This window comes from Alligator mississippiensis, chromosome 9 (assembly GCF_030867095.1).
Source record: "Alligator mississippiensis isolate rAllMis1 chromosome 9, rAllMis1, whole genome shotgun sequence".
Classification (NCBI taxonomy): domain Eukaryota; kingdom Metazoa; phylum Chordata; order Crocodylia; family Alligatoridae; genus Alligator; species Alligator mississippiensis.
The window spans coordinates 56,279,655-56,286,921 of NC_081832.1; positions in this window are offsets into that span (position 1 = coordinate 56,279,655).

Below are 7,267 nucleotides of genomic sequence, written 5' to 3' on the forward strand. Positions count from 1 at the left end.
TGGCCACCAGATCAGATTTAAGCTGTTTGGGGAGTAAATAGATTTACTTTAATGTCCTCTAATTGATTTCTGTACGAGTCTCCTTCAGTTTCATTGCATGGCTCCTATTTGGCCGTGTGTTGCTCCTGGGCTCCCACCTAGCCACCACTCCCCTCATTTCTCCAGCTGCAACAGCAGACACAATCTCTGGGCTGTCCCTCCCTCCTCTGGCCAGGATGTGTGGTGTGGCACACAGCACAAAGAACTGAAAGTGAGTCAAGGAATATATGGGCATGTTGTGCAGTGGGGGGAAGCCATGAGGGAGCTAACAGGCACATCCCCATGCACCTTAGTGCCCATGTGATGCAATAATGGGGCAGGCACACAGCACAGCAGCAGGGGTACAGGCAGCCTTGTGCAGTGTTGGGAGGAGGGTGCCCAGGCAAGCATGTGGTGAATTGTAGGGGTGTGGCATATAGCCCTTGGCTGCTTAGAAGTTGGACAAACCAACTTCTAACCAACTGCTGTAGTACAAACCATATCCCCTGTTTGCTTTAGCCTGATCAGGGCCCTAATATAGGCAGGAGAGCACATATTAGGTCTGTGTAAAGCTTCGGTAGCTGATTCGATTCAGAGGAGATTTGGCCTGATTCAGGGACTGAATCTCCAAATCCAAATCGAATCAAATCAAATCAGGAGAGCAATTAAAAGCTCTGAATCAATTCAAAGCATCCAAATCAATTAAAAAAAGGTTTGGAAAAGATTCGGCCACTTCAGAGATTTGGCCATAGACTAAACAGGCAGCTGTCAGCTGGGGGAGGGAGGAGGGAAGGGGCATGAGAGAGGGAGAGAGGGATTGAGGCTAGGACAAGGTGCCCAGCCAGGATAGGGGGACACGTTACTCAGGAAGGAGGGATAGGGGGGTGTAGGATGTGGGTGCAGCAGCACTGGGAGCAGGGGCTCTGCCCTGCTGGCACTTGCTCAGCCAGAGTTGGGGGGGGGGGGGGGGGGCTGGGGGATGTGGGTGCAGCTCACTCCAGGCAGAAGGGAGCAAGCGACAGCAGGGCATAGCCCTCGCTTCCAGCATTGCTGTGCTTCCTGCGCTCTCCACACCGGCTGGCAAGCAGCAGCAAAATATAAATCCCACTCCTAGCTCTGATGTGGGCGCGGTAGCACCGGGAGTGGGAGCTATACTCTGCCACCATCCAGAGCTAGCTGTGCCTGCATCGAACCTCCGCCCCCCTTCCCATGCTGAATGGCCAAGTGGCAGCAGGGCAGAGCTCCCATGGCTGCCCCCACTGAGGCAGGGGTAGGCACAGCCAGAGGAGCCACAGGAGAAGCCCCCACGGCTTCCCTGCCTGGTCTCATCCTCTGCCCAGCCCAGCTTCCCAGCACTTTAAAAAAAAAAAAGAAAAAGATCCCTGTACTCACCAGCTCTGGCAGTGGTGTCTGGGGCCTCTGACCGCTCATGGAAGAGCCCTCCCATGCAGCATGAGGCAATGGGGGGCAGTGGGGACTGCCACCTCCACTTGGCACCCATGGGGCAGCTGCCCCATGTTACGGGTGCAGCACAGCTTGGCAGGGTGCCACACGCTGTCTGGAAGCTGGGGCGGCTCCACGTGTCAGCTGGCACCACTCAGCCCCAGCAGCCCTAACTCCCAGACACCATGCAGTGCCCTGCCGAGGTGCCAGGTCGGGGGGGGGGGGGTGTGCCCTGTGCTGTGTGGGGGGCTTTGCCACAAGCGCTCAGAGGCCCCAAGGCTGCTGCAGCTGGTGAGTGCAAGGCTTTTTTCATTTTATTTTTATTTTTTTTTTAGGGCTAGGCTGGGGTCAGGCAGGCCATGGGGCCTGGCAGGGCAGCCATTGGGACTCCTACCACAGCCCCTCCCCCCTCTCCACCCAGGGAGAGGCAGGCACAGCTGGAGGAGCTGCTGGACAACCTGCAGCCATTCGGCTGCGCCTGCCACTCCCCGGCTGACTCGAATTACCGAATCTTTCCAAAGCAGCGTTGAATCTTCTGAAGCCAATTTGGCCGTATTCATTCAGGACAGTGATCCAAATCTCCAAATTGAATCACTGTCCTCCGAATCAGCAGAATCAAATACTTCCCTATTCGCACAGGCCTAGCACACATGCCACAGCAACTTAGGGTACTTTTATCTAGCCATTGTGACAACATATCTTGCAGCACCTCTGAAGGGATCTCAGGATCTTGGTTGATAATCACTAGGCTAAAGGGAGCAAACATAGCTTGGCAGGTACCACATATGTTATTTCACAAGCTTTTTCTCCCCTACCACAGGTGAGGGTCCTGGACCTAAACCTTTCTAGGCTCAAGGCACACTATGAATAATGCTAGCTTAGTTTCACTAGTTTGTTTTTTGACCATGGAAAAGTAATAGAGCAACTGTTCAGCTGCAAAGAACGCAGGCAAATCAGAATGTTTTTAACACTATTGTTTCCTATCTGAAATCTGTGTTTATCTTGTGAGTTACATTTGCATACTTAACAGTGCTAACTGTGCAGGGAAATACATGACATTCTTGAAAGGATTTCAAGGCACCTGGGGTACCACAGCACCCTGCCTGACTCATTTTAGGTGCACCAAGCAAGTAAGGCCAATTTTGTGATTGAAGCACTCAAGTTCTATTGTACTGTAACAACAGCGGAATAAGCACTCCTGCTCTAATTCACTTTCAATTGTTCCTTTTTTCTTTGAAACTTACTTTCTGGAGTTGACTTGCTTTTTTCATAGAAAAAAGTTTGAGCAAAATTTCTGACATATGATTTTTTAGTTATAAAAGTACTCTTTTACAAATAATTAGCATAAAGTCCAGATTGTATGAATTGGGCGGGGGGGGGGAGAAGAGTCCTACTTATTAGGCACAGGTGATTTTTACTAGAGATTTTCCATCCAAATCCTCAGGTGTACAGAGAAAAGCTGTCACACTCATCTCATGCTGGTTTCACACTTTACCATTTACCTTCTACCTTACTGCTCCTTATCTACATACCATAATGCTACTCTGGCCCCTTATACCATTCACAGTGCTTCCGACAATTGCAAATGAAGGTTTGCCATAGACTCCAGCGCTGTGGCTTGATGCATCCCATTGAGAAATAAAAGCATAGTTTGAACCTTTATACAGGGTGGGTAAAATATGGCCCACGGGCCACATTCAGCCCATGGTGGGTCTTTGTCCAGGCGGCAGCAAGTCTCTAGTTCCTGCCTGGCTCAGGTACAGTCCAGCCATGGTGTGTCCTGCTGCCCCCTGGGCATGCAGTGGGGCTAGGGTGGCTCTGCATTGGGACTGCCTTTTTAGGCAGCCCATATGACAGCGGCTCCTTTCAGCTGCCGCTACCACTGCCCCTAGCCCTTCGGTACCAGCGGGGACCCATGCTGCACAGCCCTGAGCCCATGTGCAACCTGCCTGTTCTGGGCTTACCCACCCAGGCTCAGTAGCGGTGATGGATAGGGACAGAAGCTGTTGCTCAGTGTGGGAGAAAAGTGGCCCCACCCTCTTCCATTGCTAGCTGTACCTGCTGCAGCTGCCCAGAGCCAGTGCTGGGCTGCCCTGTGTGTACACTGTGGTCACTGCCACCACTGGGCTGCCCCACAAAACAGCAGTCACAACACAGAGCAGATGCAGGACAGCCCAGCCTGGCCTTGGGGAAGCTGCAACAGGAACAGGTGGCTGTGGAAGGGGGGATAGGCTACTTTTCCCCTACACTGAGCAATATTTTCTGTCCCATGCTGCTGCTGCTGAGCCTGGGCAGGTGAGCCTGGAGGAGGTGGGGAGCATATGGAGTCAGGGCTGCACATCACAGGTCCCTGCCTGTACCATGGGGCTGGGGCAGCAGTGGTGGCATCCCGAAGAAGTCAGCCACCTTGGCTGCCGAGGAAGGCAGTCCCGATGCAGAGCCATCCCAGGCCCACTGCGTGCCCAGGGGGTGGCAGAATGCATCAGAGGCAGGTGGTGTGGAGCAGGAGCAAGGTAGGCTGGGTTGAGGCTGTGCCCAGGTTCCAGCTGATCTGCTTTAGCAGAGGTGAGTCCGGAGCAGGAGCAGGAGCAGGGCCAGGCTGGAGATGTGCACTGTTGGTAGTGGTGGGGAGACGCCACAGGGCACGCGTGAGCTTTGGGCTGTTGCAGGACAAGGGTTGGTGCTGACCAGCTCAGGTGGGCACATGTGAGGGGTCCCATGCACACCCCACCATACCCACAAATGCCATAGCCCCATCCTCTCCCCCACAAACCCCACATCCCTCCCCATATGCACCCCCCCACACACAAACCCATGCACCTCGGGGGGGGGGGGGGGCACTCACTGCTATGTACACACACTCCCCATGCACACACCCCCAGCCACCATTTGCCTCCATGTACCCCATAGCCCCCCCAACCCCATACCCTCCCATTCCAACCCACATTCACACACACCCCACAACTAAACACAGCCACACGCCGCCCACAAACTCTATACACACCCACTCACACCCCCAGCCCCTCCCAAACCCCATACCCAGCCACCCACACCCTCCCAGAGTCCCCAAACTCCATACCCAACCACACCCTCCTAGAACCCCCCCAAATACACATGAGTAAGACTTCATTTTGAGCTATTGTACAATCACCTCTACATACACCACACAAAACACAAATCAGGACAAAAATATTTTTAAAAATAAAATTATATTATTAATGTTTCATATTTAGTATATAACTTGTTTGGTTTTTTTCCTGTTCCAAGATGGCAAACACCCTTCCCAAAAGGAGTACTACTGAGGGCAAGGGGAAGGACTTCTGGTGGCAAAGGCAAGGGGTTAGGGGTGGGACTTCTGGTCCCAAGGTGGTGAGCAGGGAACAGGGCACCTGTCAAGGAGCAGGGCTACCCTTGCAGCCCTCAACAACTCACCAAAACTTGTTAAGCATCCCTCCAGCCAAAATAAATCGTCTACCCCTGCTTTACATGAATGTATGACTATTTACATATCACAAGAGAAAACACATGAGTGATCATGTGGCAAAATAGTTGCAGGTACCTCAAATGTTATAATGAGGATAAAAGGGCCATGTATGAAGCAAAGGCTGGATACTGTCTTTAACTATATTGGGAAGATGAGGATATTTTGGAATTGTATTTTTTTATTTTAATGTAAAGAAATCTGGGTCTATCAGAGTTAAATTCTTACACACACACCTTCTTACATAGCTTGGCTACACAGCAGCTTTCAGTCAGATTGCAAGGTGACTTAACATAAGTAGGGAAACCAAGACAGAGGTTAAAAACTAGATCCTGGAAAAGGGACTTAGATTCTCAAAATCCCTGCCTGACTACAGCCTACTTGGAGGCACCTAAAGCTTGTAGTCACCTAAGTTCCAAAAAACTACCCAACCACCCAAACAACTCTTTACTGCACATGCCTAGCAGGTGCCTCAGTCTTAAACATGGTAAGCACCTTAGCACCCAATTCATGCCCAAGTTCCATCAAGGTTCCTCTGCCTACATGGCCTGTTAGGTCACACTGGTGGGCATCCTGCTACTAGTCATAACCAGGGATCCTGGTTTTCGGTGATAAAAAACAAAACAAAAATCAAAGTCTCTGATCATTTTAACCACAGATTTGGGGATTTTTAAATGCCACCCCCTAGTCCTGTTGGTGTCCCTCACTCCCACCCCACAGCCCTGCTTGTGGTCCCTTCCCACATCCTGTGCCCCCTAGCCCTGTTGGAGGGGGCCCCCAGCTGCCAGGGCTACAGGGTCAGGGACCCAGGTCCGCAGCCCTGGTTGCTGCAGCAGAAGCATGAGCTGGCTCCCCGCTGCTGCTGACAGTCTGCTGTAGGCTCAAGCGGGGCTGGCTCCCAGTGGCAACATACAGTCCCAGGGGGCATGGGGGACCTGCGCCCCCAGATGTGTGGGGGTGGGGGTGTGGGCAGGGTGGGTGTGCACTGCCCCCGTGCACGCAGAGGAAATGGGGCCAGGGCAGTGCAGAGCCTTCAGTGGCAGGCAGCTTTTGTGCATGGGCCTGCTGTGCCAGTCTCACACACTGTGCTCTGAAGGGCCTGAAGGGCAGCACGGTGGGGAGCACAGCGTTTGTGACCCAGGGTTTGCAGCTAGCTGGGCACTCCAGCTGGGGGAGGGAGGGTCTGCAGTGTCCCCACTCCCAGCTGCAGTGCCTGGCCAGCTGCAAACCCCCCACTCCCAGCCAGAGAGTCACCAAGCTGGGGGCTGAGGAACCTGGGGGCTGAGGCAGTGGGGAGGTTTGAAGCCAGCCAGGCACTCTGGCTGGGAGGGGGTTTGCAGCCTACCCGCTCTCAGCCAGTGCCCAGCTAGCTGCAAACCTCCCCACTCCCTCAGCTCCTGGCCAGCTTCCCCCACAGCTCTGCCCCACAACCCCCAAGCTCCACTTACCTCCAGCAAGAAGAGTGATCCTGAAGCAGCCTCCGGTAAGTGCCAGTGTCGGGCCCCACCCTTCCCCCTCCGGGCAGGGTTCGGGGTTTCCTGCCCCTTTTGCAAACAGCTTTTGTAGGCTAGAACTCCTTCTGCCAGTCTGCAGAGCTCTCTGCAAAAAGGGGGTAATCCATAGTTTTCTGTTTTTCCACGGGAAACTGAAAACCTGGATCCCTTGTCATACTGCTGACCCACACTAAATTAGGTGCAAGTTGGAAGAGAGAAGGGGAACGGAAGGGAGAACATCTTACACCTCGCTGTTCAGAGCCTTTGTGTAGAACAGAGACAACTCCAATTCAGTTTTTCTGAACTTTAACACAGACCACTAGGTTAGAGAGAAGTAGGTTTTTCTGGGATTTGGTGTTTTTATTCTTTCCCACTGAAGCTGTTCTATTTGGCCCAGAATAATCAGAGATGCATTGAGTCAAAGACTGCAAGCCTACCATAGAGATTGAGTGGTGGGTAAACACAGGAAGCAGGAAGTGGAACCCAGCTCTCCAATGACATCTTTGACTTATACATGCTCAGTGGAACAGAGCCTGGAAGGCAAATCCTCATGAGAGTGTTAGGAATACTATCAGCGGGAGCCTAAGTGCCTAACTCCATCCGTGTTGTCTAGGGAGTCAAAACAGCTAACTCAGAACTGTGGATTGGCACCTGCCAGTGAGGTGCCTCAAAAAAAGGTGACCACTGCAATTTTAAATGGTGCAGTGTCCAAGTCCTTTGTGGATCTAGCTCCTGGTAACTGTGTGAAGGTTACACCACAAGCCAGTGTCAGAACCATGAATGCCAATGAGAGCATACCATCTCCGAAATACTCCTAATGACTTCCTGGGTT